Source organism: Oncorhynchus keta, chromosome 2 (genome assembly GCF_023373465.1).
Source record: "Oncorhynchus keta strain PuntledgeMale-10-30-2019 chromosome 2, Oket_V2, whole genome shotgun sequence".
Lineage (NCBI taxonomy): Eukaryota > Metazoa > Chordata > Actinopteri > Salmoniformes > Salmonidae > Oncorhynchus > Oncorhynchus keta.
Window position 1 is genome coordinate 78,963,598 of NC_068422.1, and position 17,475 is coordinate 78,981,072.

Genomic DNA, 17,475 nt, shown 5'->3' on the forward strand with positions numbered 1-17,475 from the left:
TACAGAGATGATAAGGAAACTGGAATACAATTACATACCTGTACGTCATACAGGGTAATAATAGGCCTACTCTTATTGATACCCATGGGAAAGAAACTTTGCTGAAAATTATATCGGCGGTTAAACTAAGAGGGACAAGAAAATAGGTCTGCAATATTGTAATGTCCCGGGCTGAAAAATCAATGGGCAGTTAATTGATGTGAGTGTTGGTGTGAGATTGTATACAGGGTGATTTGCAGCCCAGCCGAGCGAGAGACATTTTAAATGAGATTCACCCCAGACGGTCGGACTATACTGTGTTAACAATCACGGGATGAATGACACAAACGGCAAGAATTTTGGGGGTCTGAATTGAAATAAGTGGAGGAATGAAAGCGAGGGATGGGGGTAGGGGTTAAATAAAAGCTGTCCGAAACTCACTCCCACCCACATTGAGAGGGGCAATTAATTGGCAGCACTGGAAACAAATGTATAGGGGGACATCTCTCGCTTATAATGAAAATATGACAAAGTTATTAACAATTATATTATATTCATAAAGCGGGTACTACTAGAGTAAGACATAGACTATACATTAAGATTGAGTCAAAAAAAATAATATGTTGGTTGTTTCACTCAAGAAAAAAGTATTTATTATTTTGAGTTTGGGAGAATATTTTTGCAACGCAGGAAAAGTGACTGACGCTGTGCTGTATTTTGCGCACACATACTCAGTGCGCGCTCACTCTCTCTGTCATGCGCAATCGATACGCAGCATATAAGAGTGGGAGATGCGTGGGCCAATCATTCACTATTATCACTGACATACGATAATTGATCATTGCTCTGAAAACACAGAGCGTTTGACCGCATAATTGAATAGCATAAGCAAAATGGGCATTTCTACCGCACCCCGAGACCTGTGTTGTTGGTGGATCCCATATATCAGTCTCTTGCAAATACCCCCCCCCGCGCGCTCTCTGTAATAGAGGGCTTTTGTGTAACACCGCATTCAACATGTAGTATTCACACACAGTTCTGTCGGTTTCTAAACACGATGCCCAAAGAATTACAACTAGTTGGATCACACTTTGAACTAGGTCAGATGCATTAGTGGGCTGGAGGCTAAAACAGAATTATATAAGCTCTAAACAGCTCGAAAATATTTCATTAATGTAAAGAAACTAGACAAGTTGTTTCACGGATACATTTATGGGGGTTTTCAATCTGTAAAAAACGGATAACGGTCTGTCGTCTTCCCGGTATAGGCTACCGCTCATTACACTCCTCAAGGCATTTACTTACCCAGTAGGCCTACATTGTATCGGCCTAATTTACATGCGAACAGTTGAAGAACACGGGACTATTTTAAGATCCGGAATTTATCCAGATTCACTTGTGCGCCTCATGAGGATAAAGAAGGCTTTCAATAGGAGATAAACGAGCAAATAACACATCATCAACTGACATGGGACAAGACAATTCCCAGCTGAAAGTATGAATATTGCTTTACTAGAATGTTTACATTTCAGTTGAGTTTCTGTGCTTTACATGACATGCACGACATGGTAGGCCTACTTCTAAACACGATATAATCAATTAGTCAGTGTTTTAATTTCACAAGCATTTCACAATAATCATGATCAAGATGAATACTGGACAAGCAGAGGATGGCCTCAATCATGACACTGCCGTCCTTGATGCGGATTAAAGTCTTGATTAAAGGGATTTCATGCAGAGACCAGCCTGCTACACAAAGCCATAGTCATTTATTTTCCATGTGCTAACTTGCTAGAATAAAAAGTAGGCCTATGTTACTTCTAAAGGTTTAGAGTATTATACAACTATAACTAAGCTATTCGATACAAAACCCCCAAGATAACATAACTGTGGATATTGCATATTATATTGTGTCCTTAGTTATTAAAATTATTTCAATACATATTTTGACAAAATAATATTATGACAACATTTATTCACAAGTAAGTTTACATCCTGTCAATCACCTTGATTTTGTGATGTATCAAGTTTCCATCAGCAATAACAGCAAGAGAACTGACAACCCACTTAAAAATAAAAATACAATCATATTTTCTGTCAAACTCTCCCATGTTTAAAACTCTATATAAGACAACACAATATGCCATTTGGCAGGGATCCCTTTGAAAAATGGCCTGCATTAAAATTCAGTACCTGCCTCATGCAGCAGAGAATGATGTCCATGAATTAAGAGATCAGACCTCTTCTATTGTCCTCTAGCAGCCCTGCCACACTTGTCCCACAGATTGTGTCTCCCCATTGTTGCCCTCCACAACTTCCTGGAGCATTACTCCATATCAATAGGAACTTGTTTGTATTTACATGACCTTAGTTGGAGTTAAAGTCTCTCCTTTCAGGTCTGGCTTGTTTGAGAAAAACAAAACAAGCAAACATTCACAAGTGTCACAGTGGTGCCAGAGGTCATCACTCTCCAGCACCCTGTTTCTCCATTTTGTGTGTGTGTGTTGTCAGGTGAGCTGTTGTCCAGGTACTAGTGCTGAGAGCTGTGGGTAGATGAATAAGTATCTGACCTAAAGGCTTACTACCAATCAGAAGGAGTCAGGTGTGAGAGCAGAGAGCCAACAGTTGATCTTGTATTTACAGCCATGAGACACTTAGCTAGAGTATACATGCAGGCTTCAGGATGTTAGTGGGGGAGTGAGAGCTCCTTTCAGCACCAAAAAAAGCAGGACACTGTGGGTTGGGGTTTGTCAAATTGTTCATATCCCAGGTTGGGTTTAATAACACATAAGGCTATTTGAATGGAATTATTTGCTTCTTTTGATTGAAGTGAGATTTAGAGTATTGTTGCACACACAGGGTGTTGTGTGTTATTTTGCAGGAAGTGGTATTTGTGTGCTCAACACTTGATAAGTGGGTTTTGCTCTATTTAACAATCTTATGTGATAAATACATTCAGGATATTAGAAATTTTGATTTTAAAAGTATTTGTGTCACATCCATACACTGGACCTCAATGTCTGTTTCTCATTAGTTCAATCAAACCCCTAAGAGACCCAGAGCGTTTTCTCAATAGATAAACAGTCATTCCCAGAGATGCAATCATCAAATACTCTCCATAGTTATGATACAAATTCACTTGATTTTATTTGATGAAACCCACTCGCTTGAGTTGGAATAATGATAAACACCTTGACACTCTGAATACCACCAAGATTCTAATTCCGGAATCTTTCATATTCTTTTAAAACAGATTCTGCTTTCATATGACTTTGACAAATTATACTTGGAAACAGAGATGCTTAGTTTGTTAAATGTTTCACTGGAGTCAGAATTACACGGACACACATCCCTTCAGACATGGGAGTTAGAGGAGGACAAAACACTTTAAACATCTTGAAGAAATCACAGACATCACCAAAAAAGCTGAGTGTTTATGTATTTTTAAGACACTGGAAGAAAAAAAATCTAAATTACACTTGAAATGATCCCTACAACACCACATACACTCGCAAACATTAAACATGACGTTTCTTCGGGTGAACCAACCAGACAGGCAGTGTAACTTACTACCCCACAAAAGGCCATGCATGCAGGTAACAAAATGGAGGGAGAGCGAGCGAGTCAGAGAACACCACGAAAACCATACCATCCTCGTAATAAATAACCCTGAAAAGTTCAAACATATCAAGTGGTTTATTTGTAGCAGTCCTGGTCACAAGATGTTTATCAGCCACTGTCAGACAGCCATGCTGGTTGGCCAGCGCTTTAACTCTGTCTCAGACAGACCCTTATTGCTATTGATAGTTAGCATCAGTGTCCCGGCTGAGAAATGGAGATGCTGCGGGCAAACAGGGGCTATTGATCTCACGCTTGTCCCTGACTTGCCTGGAGCCGAAGTTGAGGGATGGCAGGGGAGGTCGGGTGTACCACTACACAATCCCCCCCCTGCCTGGCACTCCTGGGGAAGTAGGGCTGGTGTAGTGGTACACCCGGGGACTACTGTATATATGTGACAGATAGCTGCCTTCAGTACATTTACTCTAGACACCTTGAGGAGTTATGAGGTTTGAGGGTCCTATGAGGTATGAGGCATGAGGCTTTAAGTATATCACAAGATAGCAACAAAGAGAACTGCAAATCTCCCGTCACATAATTTTGCCCTGTCTTCAATTGTGTTCTTATTCTAGTTCAAATGGTGTCATCTTATAGCTGCACTGTAATTGGTTGCCTATTGTAATAACGTTTAACAGTATTAATATATTACAGGTTCAGAGTCTTATTTCTCGTGGTTGGCATAATGATCCCAATTTACTTGGGTGGACAACAGTTGCCATGCTATCTCCATGCTGGGCCAAAGTGGCGTGAGATATATCAGATGAGTATTTCAAGATGTTCTCTACATCATTCATGTTTCCCCCTCTGCCCCTATAAAGAAAATAATGCCTTATTTTGAACGCCTTTCCATTTTTAATTGTTCTTTAAAACAAGCACAAACACACATTATACTGAACTGAGGTCATGGTGGTTGAAATGTGTCACTGTCTGGAAAAGTAAAGTGAGGAGTAGTAGAGGTCCTTCTTTGTAAAGCCGTCTGTTATTTTATTTCATAGGGACCACACCGTAAAGCACTGAGTGTAGACTACACTAAGGAAATGTCTGCAGAGCAATAACAACTAGCAGACAAGGTTGGGGTCAATTCCATTTCAATTCAGTCAATTCAGGAAGTAAACAAAAAATTACAATTGAAATGGAACTGACCCCAACTCTGCTGGCAGATCATCTCTGACAAACGCATTCAGGAAAATGTGTTATGATTAGAATTGAGCATTTAATTCCTCATCATGTCTACAGTATTTCTGTATTTGGCACTGTGAGAGAAGGAGATGATGCCCAGGGGTTAATGTGTCATACTCATTTAGCCCACTAGCTGAAGCACAGTCGGATGTGGGACTTCAGAGAGCTCCCTCTCTTTCCCAATGACTACCACACTCACTACCTAGAGGGGTGTGTGAGTTTATTCAGTGATACTACAGCAGTGCCATCTCCCTCTCTCTCCATCTCTCTTCCTCACTCTCTTTCACTCTCTCTCTCTCTCTCCCTTCTTTTTCTGCCTCTCTCATTCTCTCTCTCCTCAGCCCTACTCAGGCAGTGTGTCAGACAGAGCAGAGCTGCAGTCTGCAGACTCTCTCTCTCTCTCATTGAACAGAACTACACTGCCCTCTAATCCGAGTCACCTCCCAGTTTTTTGGCCTGGCTGTCTTGTCTGTCTGTGTTCCTTTCTATTCCCCTCAGTGTATGGCAAAGAGCATAGCGTGAATCTCCTTACCTTTTCATGACCAGGGTGATTCACCCTCCACTTTTATGATGTCATAGTTAGCTACGTTAATTCTGTCTAGCTCTAATGTCTGAAAACCGAAAACCTTCTCTTACAACAACAACGACATACGCACATGCACAAAAGTACACTCACACAGGTCTCTTTTCAAAGAAGTTCGCTTTTTTATGACTTCCTCTCCCATTCAGTGTCCCTCCCCTCTCTCCCAGAGTGCCCTGGGTTCTGCTGTGAAAGAGCCTGGGCTATTATCCCACTAAAACTCAAAACCCAGCTTTGTTTTGTCCAGATAGCTCTGCTTTTCTCTGCTCTACTCTCTCGTTAATATTCACAGAAAGAGCCCTGGCTTTCACAAGACGGCTGCTCTCACAGTTTAGCTTCCCCTCAGCCAGCCCAGTAACAGCCCTGTGAGTGTAAACATGCTGGAGGGAGGGACATCTCCTGACAAACATCTCCCAGGACGTGCCAGCTTGGCACCCCCTCGGATCTCCCTGGCCCCCCTCGGATTCCCCTGGCCCCGTCATTCACAGCCTCCAGCCTGGCACTGGAGCTAAACGGGAACGTGAGAGTACCTACTAGACATCACTGCCAGAGGGTTGTGGGCACACACACACACACACACACACACACACACACACACACACACACACACACACACACACACACACACACACACACACACACACACACACACACACACACACACACACACACACACACACACACACACACACACACACACACACACCTCCTGACTAGTGACACTCTCAAGTCTGCTTTCTGCAGCGGAAAATTGGGAGTGGATGCAGCCTACATTGAGATTAATTACATTGAAATAAGTATTACATTTAATGTAACTATCATAAGCACATTCATATTTCGTAGAATCATCTAAGAATTATAAATAATGAATAGTACCATTTCAAATGATCATTTAACTAAGCATAGCTACCATGGAAAACAACATAACACTACTATTGTTTTTAATTAGATTTTATAATGTAGCCTTTATTCAACCAGGTGGCTCAGCTGAGAACCAACTGACTATCAAGGTACTATCTTAACCTTGCAGCCTTACACTCCTCCAACCCCACCATGGTAAAAAAAAACACACACCATGTGTTAAGTACAGGCCCTATATTTAAGAGCCAAGCGCATCACTCCACTCCAAACATTGATAATGCAGCAGACCATGTGGCAGTCAGACCCCTGGTGATGTTAACAGCACACTGCTATTATCGCAGGTGTGATAGCTAGCTCCACACTGTCTCCCTCACCAGCCACCATCCAGCCCACAGTCACATTTACATCTTAATTACCTGCACAATCAATGGGGCTGCACTTTGGTTTCATTTGTGACATTCATGAAACCTCATTTAATGTGTAAGAATAGCCTCCATAAGTATCAGTGGCGAAAGAAAAGTACCATTCTTCAACAATGTGTAAAAGGTAGTAAAGGGACAAAGCAGTGCATTCTTATAGGTGTAGAGAACACATGGCACTGAACAACAGTCATAGTGAGGTTAGGTATTTATGATGATAGCTGGGAGTAGCAGCCTCCTCCCCAAAATAACAAAGAAAATAGTTGGAACATGTGCATTGTATGACAGAAAACAGATGGCTCATTGGGGGTGATGCGGGTGATTTAAATGGCAAGTGACTGAACAACAAACTCGCATTAAGACTGTATTGATCAGTTCACTGTTTCATTTGTGATCAATAAGACAATAGGTAGGGGCTGAATCCAATACAGGCAGGGCCAGGGAACAGACTGGACTGGAAGTGTATCGAACCCTCTTTACTGTGGTATGGAGGAGGGAATAGCCCGGGACTAGATAACAGGCGAAGTAGCAGAGGACTGTTTCTATATGGCAGATGGTCTGAAATAAATATCTTGAAAGCTTATCCAACTTTATCCAAAACCTTCACCTATTTGTAGGAGAGGAGGGAAAAGAGATGATGCCAGAATCCATGAAAGTTTATTGAGATCCACCCGTTGAATCTACAGAGGGTTTTATACAGAGCATTACACTCCTGAGTCTGACGTGCTCATAACGGCCACAGTGCAGACTGAGCCCCTGGCACCAAACAACTCTACTTCTGCTGTAAACCAAGTGAACATGACTCTCCCCTGTGTCATCACTATCCCCCTACAGCGTGATTGATGTGAAATACGCACATTTCATTTTCAGCCACACAGTGAGACACGCTGCTCTTCTGACAGAGATGAACGGAGGACTCCATGATGAATTATAGCACTTTCATGTATCACGACAGGCCGATCTGAATAATACAAATGAACAATTAGCAAATGTGCTCTTAATTAGCTGTTTCCAGACATTACAAAGAGCTTGTACACTAATGTACATGAACATGTCTCATCTCTAATCTTTAGGTAGTTACATGAATATTACTGTGACTTAATTAGGGTTAATTGTATAATTTCCTTCCAGTTATCACCGATCCTGGACGTCAAGTACAAAAGGAAAAGCTACACGTATCTTAATGAATTGTTCATGAATTCATCACCAAGCGCACCAAATAGAGGCTGCATGACTTGGTGAAAACAAAATCTGGGCTCAATTGGTTGGTCTATTCAAAATAGACTAAAACAGAAGGAGATACAGAAGGAGTACAGGAAACAGTTTGGGACCAGGCCTTGTTAGGGTGTACTAGGTTGGAGACGAGGAGCTTGTTACACTTCATATTCCCACACCTCAACACTGATGTTACTCACACCCTGTCTGTCTCATAATTACATTTCATCAAATTCAATTGCAATCAGGAAAATTGAATTTGTCCAAACCTATTCCCCAAATAATAAATTGGTTAGAGTAGACTCTCTAAAAATATCAATGGTAGGCCTAAACTTATGTAAACAGTGCATTGTTTCTGTTTAGGACATGGTACAAATCGATGGAAGAACAATGAATTAGCAAATTAAGGAAGGCATCTTAATGCCTTACATAATGCAGGTACAGAAATAGCGTTTGGATTATACCAACATAACAGACATGATAATTGGATTGACACTGAATGGTTTCTAACTTCACATGAAGTAAACCCATTTTTTTATTTGAAAACCTCTCATGGTGAAATGTGTCTACACACATTAATGTGCTTAACCGTTATTGTGGGAGCATTCTGTTTATTTGTCAAATTGTGTGAGAAGATTCATTCTTTAATTGAATGATGAAAGGCGTAAACACAAACATAATCTGTGAACATACAGTGGTGAATGAGGTGAGTTTCCCCCTACTACTGTAAAGCTCTTTGTGTACCTCAGTTGGTAGAAAAGCCCTATATGAATCCAATCAATTATTCTGAAATGACATGCATGTACATTCTTAACAAGATCAGAAGATCACCTCAGATTTGTCAATTTGGGAAAAATAAAGAAGGATCAAAGGTTGACACGTGTAAAAGTCAGGAGAAGCACAGTTCTGTATCAAATCAAATCTGTGTGTTAAAGAGAAATCAGGACCTCAGCCAGAGAGCTGATAGTAAATATCAGCCGTATAAATGATCATGTGAATACATGGGGCTCATAAGATCATAAATCAGACTCCTCATCTGCAAAGTAATGTAGTTCACAGCTGACATGAGGTAGGCACAAATCATAAATACTGTTTGGCATATTAATATTACATCAAAAGTCAAGAGGATTGTGTTATAACATACTCACGCTGAAGCTAGGTCCCTGGAGCCAGATCCCAGCCTTCCAGCTCTCTGGGGAGAGAAAGTGTTAAATGGTTTGGCTACTACAGTGTATTGTATCATGGTTAACATTTGTCAATAATTTCTCACTAGATAATGTTATCAGAAGTGCTAGTGTGCGGACATACACAATATATACAAAAGTATGTGGACACTCATTCAAATTAGTTGATTCGGCTATTTCAGCCACACCCATTGCTGACAGGTGTATAATCGAGCACACAGCCATGCAATCCCCATAGACAAACATTGTCAGTAAAATGGCTTTACTGAAGAGCTCAGTGACTTTCAAAATGGCATGGTCAAACGATGCCACCTTTCCAAGAAGCCAGTTCGTCAAATCTCTGCCATGCTAGAGCTGCTGTAAGTGCTGATATAGAGAAGTGTAGGAGTAACAACGACTCAGCCGCGAAGTGGTAGGAGGTTGGGAAAAGTTTGACAAAAAAAGATGGAATGAAAGTGAGAGAAAGAGGGAGAGAAAGGGAAATAAAGAGAAAGAGCAAAAGACAGTCGGGGGAGAGAGAGAAAGAGCAAAAGACAGTCGGGGGAGAGAGAGAAAGAGCAAAAGACAGTCGGGGGAGAGAGAGAAAGAGCAAAAGACAGTCGGGGGAGAGAGAGAAAGAGCAAAAGACAGTCGGGATAGAGAGAGAAAGAGCAAAAGACAGTCGGGATAGAGAGAGAAAGAGCAAAAGACAGTCGGGGGAGAGAGAGAAAGAGCAAAAGACAGTCGGGATAGAGAGAGAAAGAGCAAAAGACAGTCGGGATAGAGAGAGAAAGAGCAAAAGACAGTCGGGGGAGAGAGAGAAAGAGCAAAAGACAGTCGGGAGAGAGAGAAAGAGCAAAAGACAGTCGGGATAGAGAGAGAAAGAGCAAAAGACAGTCGGGGTAGAGAGAGAAAGAGCAAAAGACAGTCAGGGAGAGAGAGAGAAAGAGCAAAAGACAGTCAGGGGAGAGAGAGAAAGAGCAAAAGACAGTCGGGATAGAGAGAGAAAGAGCAAAAGACAGTCGGGGTAGAGAGAGAAAGAGCAAAAGACAGTCAGGGGAGAGAGAGAGAAAGAGGGAGAGAAAGGGAAATAAAGAGAAAGAGCAAAAGACAGTCGGGGGAGAGAGAGAAAGAGCAAAAGACAGTCGGGATAGAGAGAGAAAGAGCAAAAGACAGTCGGGATAGAGAGAGAAAGAGCAAAAGACAGTCGGGGGAGAGAGAGAATGAGCAAAAGACAGTCGGGATAGAGAGAGAAAGAGCAAAAGACAGTCAGGGTAGAGAGAGAAAGAGCAAAAGACAGTCATGGGAGAGAGAGAGAAAGAGGGAGAGAAAGGGAAATAAAGAGAAAGAGCAAAAGACAGTCGGGGATAGAGAGAGAAAGAGCAAAAGGATAGAGAGAGAAAGAGCAAAAGACAGTCGGGATAGAGAGAGAAAGAGCAAAAGACAGTCGGGATAGAGAGAGAAAGAGCAAAAGACAGTGGGATAGAGAGAGAGAAAGAGGACAGTCGGGGGAGAGAGAGAAAGAGCAAAAGACAGTCGGGATAGAGAGAGAAAGAGCAAAAGACAGTCAGGATAGAGAGAGAAAGAGCAAAAGACAGTCGGGATAGAGAGAGAAAGAGCAAAAGACAGTCGGGGGAGAGAGAGAAAGAGCAAAAGACAGTCAGGATAGAGAGAGAAAGAGCAAAAGACAGTCAGGGGAGAGAGAGAAAGAGCAAAAGACAGTCAGGATAGAGAGAGAAAGAGCAAAAGACAGTCGGGATAGAGAGAGAAAGAGCAAAAGACAGTCGGGGGAGAGAGAGAAAGAGCAAAAGACAGTTGGGATAGAGAGAGAAAGAGCAAAAGACAGTCAGGGGAGAGAGAGAAAGAGCAAAAGACAGTCAGAGGAGAGAGAGAAAGAGCAAAAGACAGTCGGGGTAGAGAGAGAAAGAGCAAAAGACAGTCAGGGGAGAGAGAGAAAGAGCAAAAGACAGTCAGGATAGAGAGAGAAAGAGCAAAAGACAGTCGGGGTAGAGAGAGAAAGAGCAAAAGACAGTCAGAGGAGAGAGAGAAAGAGCAAAAGACAGTCAGGTAGAGAGAGAAAGAGCAAAAGACAGTCAGAGGAGAGGGAGAAAGAGCAAAAGACAGTCAGAGGAGAGAGAAAGAGCAAAAGACAGTCAGGTAGAGAGAGAAAGAGCAAAAGACAGTCGGGGTAGAGAGAGAAAGAGCAAAAGACAGTCAGGAGAGAGAGAGAGAAAGAGCGATACAGAGAGAGATCAGAAAATGTGTTCCGAAATCAGAGACTGTGAATGTGAATGTGGGGGCTAATGGTAGTGGCGGCGGATGGGGGTAACTGAGGTTGCAAGGCAATTTCTCTTTGTTATCAAGTGAAATGACTCTGCAAATATGACAATAAATCACGTGGGAAATCAATCTGAGAGGAGGCGACTGTGAGCCACTGATAATGCATCAATCAATATTTAATGTTTGGGCCTTAATTAATCCACTGACGCCAAGCATTCTTTAAGTGACAAAGAGGAGAGAGGAAAAACGAGCAGAGAGTGCTTTAGCATAGAACAGCTCTTATATCAAACTGGGGACATTGAACTGAGAGGCCTCATCAGTCGATTCCCTTTTTTGTGGTTTATTAGTCTTCCCTACGTCATTTACAGAACCAAGATGAGCATAAGAGATGCTGTGTGGCATGGGATCTATCAAAATCATGCTTTATGCGACTGGTGATGAAAAAGATACTGAACTGAATGTGTTAATATACAATAATTAAAAAAGTCTCAAATTAAGTAAAATCTTCCTCTATACATCCTACACTGACATAGTCAATTTTTTTTACAAGTGACATCACAGTAATTTCATTTGAAATGTTTTAAAACTATCAGCTAATTCTCTTTTCTGTACCAAGCCGTGTGAATGTACATTTAGAACTCCATTTCCAGGCTGTGAGAACACTGAGACCCTCCCTAATGCATCAGCTGCCCCTGCCTCCATACCTGTGCACCGATGACACCTCCATGTTTGATCCATGCGAGGTGAATGCAAGGCCTCTCTCACAGTCGCACAGACGATCCAAGCCTGAACGCTGCAACTGCAGAGCCGTAATGGAGGCCATGCTTACCCTGAGCCCTCTGATCACACAGACAACGTCCCACAGGTACTAATTACTGCATCCACAATGCAGAGATACAGTAGCACAAAGAAATAACACAGGGGACGGCTGACATTTGGATACCTGCAGTGAGATTCAGCCGGATAATTGGACCACAATCTCCCACAGAGAGGGAGTGTTTAAAGGAGCTGATGGATAAAATGGTCTCTGGATGAATATAGAAACAGTTGAACTAGGCCAGGTCACCAGAAACATCCCCTCAGTGGAGTTACAGACCAAGTTAGTGAAGCTGTAGAGAAGCACAGCAGTAGTACTTCAAGTTACTAAAGACTCCTGAATAAAGAATCACTTAAAGAGCTTCTTGAGATGTGGATAATGTGGTTATCTATAAGGTCTTGGGTATTGTTGACTGAACATATTGATAGCAGCATTTTATCTGTTGTGTTATTGTCCTCAGATTTACAGCTCTTCTTTCATCTTCAAAGAGACATACATCTTTGTTTTACCTTTATTTAACTTGGCAAGTCAGCTAAGAACAAATTCTTATTTTCAATCATGGCCTAGGAACAGTGGGTTAACTGCCTTGTTCAGGGGCAGAATGACAGATTTTTACCTTGTCAGCTTGGGGATTCGATCTTGCAACCTTTTGGTTACTAGTCCAACACTCTAAACAATGCTACTCCCCCACAATACATCTGGAGCAAGCTTGAAATATGCTCATTTAAAAAAAAATGCAACACACTTCTTGCGTTAATTTGTAAACCCCAACTTATTTTTCACATTTCACACAAACCTGAATACAGGTCAAACACACCTGTCTCAAACAAAGGATTTGTTTTACTCAGTGACATTTTTGTCACCTCAAAGATACAGTAGCTTTATATTCCTGATGCCTATCTCAGATACTGAAAATGCTCTGAGGCACGAACAGAAACACCTTGGCAAGTTCACTATTAAGCCAGAGGGTAGCCCCAACACATTTCACATCAATATTACATGTACATCCTCAACATTTCAAAAACCAGAGAAAACAACAAACATAATATTCCACTGAAATGAATGACAGTTCTTATGCCATTTCCTGCTGGTGGTGTGTCTGATTGCAATAACCTCCATGGGTGATGTAACAAGACTGTATAGGATACTTCCTCCCTGCTGAACGGTAACATAAAACGTATTCTACATTCGCTTGGCTGTGTAAGCACACATACACACTGACACCTTATGCACATATAATCACATACACTGTACAGAACATACAGTACACATGACATGACATAAGACACAGTTCATACACTTGACATAGGGCTACATATGACGCCACAGGCTGATAGGGAGCCACATGAACCATATTTACAGAACGTCACACATACTAAAAACTAGAAATCTGGAGACAGTCCATGCATCCCTTTCCTGGTCCCCTGCTACTCTAGTGCACAATGGCTCGCTGTACTGGAGGAGCTATGCAGTTGCCAATAGCACATATCCAATTGGTCATGCTCATTAAAAGCGAGAGGGCTAAAACAAGCAGGACTGAAAGTAAGTTGTTGGGCAGACAGAGGAGCCATTTGGTGATTTATTGGGATGTGCTGCTGTGTAACGCAAAGTGAGAAATGAAATAAGCCAAAGTGTGAAGCAGAAACACTGAGCTGCAGACAGACAGAGCGAGGTCGTAAATACCATGAGGTTAAATAAGACATCAGCCCAAATGGCAGTAAAGTGTCTTAATTCCCCCAGACATATGTGAACATGTGTAACTATATCATCAAATCCCCAAATGCCATGGGTGGACATGTTCCCCGCCATGCAGACTGTGTCTGGGTGATGTAAGAGTCGCCTCCTGTCAGGACCTATCAGAGCAGAATACATGAACATGTCTGTGGAGAAGACAGGCTCATATGAACTGAGTGACTGGAGAGATACTGTACTTCCTACTGAAGTGTACTATAGGATGGACAATGGTGGTGTCTAAAATATGACAAAAGCTAAAGATGTAGTATTTAAATATGTAATCATAATTATTCATAACACATTTTGAAACATTCTTTGATGAAAAAAATATATATGTTTTTAGGAAACTAATAAATATACTTTGTGGAAATTAAGAAATACTTTTCTAGGGAAGTTAGAAATACTCTTTGAGGAAACTGAGAAATATGATTTGTGGCATCTAACAGCAAGTAAAAGACAACGGTTTTACCATGAATACATAAACACCAAACAAAGAAGTATCACTCCACTGATGCCCTTCTAAACTAAGTTCTCAAAGTCTCTCGTGACTCTCCCCTCCCTCCCTCCAACCTCCTCCTTGGCCCAAGTGTAGACCACTCTCCCCGACTGCCCCCACACTCCTCCCAGTCCCATCTTTAGTGTTTATTACAGGTGACCTGCATCTTCAGTCAGAAGCTAAGTGGTGGCAGGCTGGAGGCTGGAAACAGGCCTGACAAACAGAATTTAATGAATCTCCTGACGTGGCTAATCTCATCCACAAGATGCCTTTAATATAGCGGTCTGTCACTAGAGCTGGATTCAAATGCCATTTGCGCTTAATTAAGCTTACCTAGTGCAATGGGACCAATGGAATAGTGCCAAAAATGCAAACCCTGACTACTTGGCACTCCAGACAGGCTCAATCGAACATTTTAAGTATTTGAAGGAAAACAAATACTATTTGAACCCAGGCCTGGTGTCGGATGCCTCTAATGCAAGCTCTCAAAGCATCTCTGTCCCCTGATGAGGACCACTGCCACAAGATGCCAAGAGACAATGGGGTCCAGAGGGGCACCTGACATTCCATTCCTGCCTCATAAAAAAACTAACAACAGGGGACGAAAAAACCCAGGCAAGGAGGCGATCTATCTCCTATGTCCCCGACCGACGAAGGAAGGAAGGCTTTCCAGCTGGATCAAGGCTACGTCTGATGATGTCACCCCTTTTATCATCCCTTTGATTAATTCCTCTGTCAATTTGAGACGCAAATTTGTTGCTGTGGTTTTTAGAATGCATCCAAGCAATATACAAGCTGATTGCATATAAAGTCATAGGCTCGGGTAATGGAAATGGGGTGGAGGGAGTGGGATGGTGGAGGGGTCTGGGTCAAGGAACTTTAAGAATGTAGTGTTGTTCTGTCCTTTTGTGTAACCATGCTCCTGTGCCAGGGTGGGGGCTTTCTATCTAATCCACGCTGATTTGGTAAACACTCGCGCTAATACCGCAGCCAGGGCCCTAATTCTGTTGTTTTCTCCCTACTAAAGAAAATTTGTATTTCTTGGGAGATGTCTTGAAGCAGATGGATGGATGGAAAATGTGGGGATAGATTTAATCTCACGAAGGCTCATGCTCAGATTGGACCCACAGATTAGGATTGCAGCCAAGTATTTTCAATAATTATTCTCTGGTTGAATTAAACATATCCTCTTAACACAAAAACATACACTTGCCATGCATGTGGGACTGATGGAACATCTGTAAGGATCACTGCTGTTATTGAGTGGAGAGAATCTATCCACACCACATGCCATAGGCTTTAGTTGTATCCATTTGCAGTAGAAATGTACAGATTGTAGATATAATTTTGATTAATTCTAAATGTAAATATAATGTACAAATATATACAAAGTTATTATATTGTATATACAGCAGAAATCAGATTTTTAATGAAACAATCACATACACTGAGCATGTTGGCAAGCAACATCCATTTGAACACGGACTATGTCCTATGACACTGGGGACAGCATAATCGCACACCAGCATCATTTGAAACAGGGTCAATTGATTGAATTCACCCAGAGTCCGACCTGTTCCTTCCTCCCCCTTGTCGCCTGAACAATGACCTGGAAACTTATCTCTCTGCTCACCTGCTCCTCTGATTGTCCCGTATCAAATGCATTTTATTTTTCTTCCCTCAGAGACAATCAAACAATTGGGCTTGTTTGCTAATTGATGGCAAAGTGGCGGGAGCATTCATTTTAGAGATCCATCTATATGTTGGTATGGAGCCATGGATAAAGACAGCTCATTGAATTAGATACCTCTCCCCTGTCTGGCCCAGGGACCATTGTTATTTTATCACTCCCCATTTTCATAAATCTCAGGTGGTAACCAGCCAGCCCAGTGTGGCCCACCCCAGATGACACCATGTAAAACAGTTACCTGCTGGCCTCTCCTGATGATTTTATCTGGGGGATGTTGACAATGAAAGCAGCTGCTCTGTAGACTACCTTGGGCCAGGCCCCCTCCTTTTCTGCTACCTCCTTCCACCTCTCCTCTCATTCCCTGGGGGGTGGAGGTGGTGGAGGTGGTGGGGGGGGGGGGGGTCACTCAGGCTCCTTTCCCAGATTTTATCAGGTCAGTGGAGGACCTGCTCCCCTCTAATCACTGGCCTCTCTGGATATGACACAGTGTAATACAGTAATTCAGGCTGTTCCATGTGTATGTGAGTGTGTATGTGTATGTGACTGTGTATTTGAGTGTGTATGTGTGCATGTTTGACTGCGTATATACCGCTCGTGCTTGTGCGTGTGTGCATGTATGTGCATGTGTGTATGGTTTAATAAAGGGAAAAAAGCCCAGAGCTGCAGCAGTGGAAGCAGGCAAAAAAAAAAATGTTTTAGAAGTCATTAAGACGGACTCAGCAAAGAGCCTGCTGTGGACTTGATTTAACACGCCAGGCAAGTAAGTCAGTGGTGGGTGTAAATAATGTATTAATTTTTAAAGAGATTTTTCTCTCCTTACAAAGATAAAAAACAACATCTCCATCTGGTCAAGTGTGAACTGGGACAGAGCTAGATTAAAGAATGTTCTGTTATCTTCTGTGTGGCTCCACTGGCTTAATGTCCTCAAAATCAATGCCCTTCCAACAGTGGTTCATTAAAACAGAATGGCAATGTTTAATTCTGTGTATTACAAACATGTACTGGCACTCATTCCAGACCTGCCAGTGGTGCTATAGACTAGAGGAATTAAAAACAAGACAGAAATCAAAGCACAAGCAGGGAGATTCTTCCAATTACTATATTGTAACGAAACAAATATGACCAATCTAAAAAAAAGTTTGGCAATATATCATATACACTGTAGGAAACATTAAAAACACTGCTATTTCCATGACATAGACTGACCAGATGAATCCCTTATTGATGTCACCTGTTAAATCAACTTCAATCAGTGTAGATGAAGGGGAGGAGACTGGTTAAAGAAGGATGTTTAAGCCTTGAGACAATTGAGACATGGATTGTGTTTGTGCAATTCAGATGGTGAATAGGCAAGACAGAATAATGAATTGCCTTTCCATGGCATATGGTAGTAGGTGCCAGGCATACCCGTTTGTGTCAAGAACTGCAACACTCAACAGCTTCC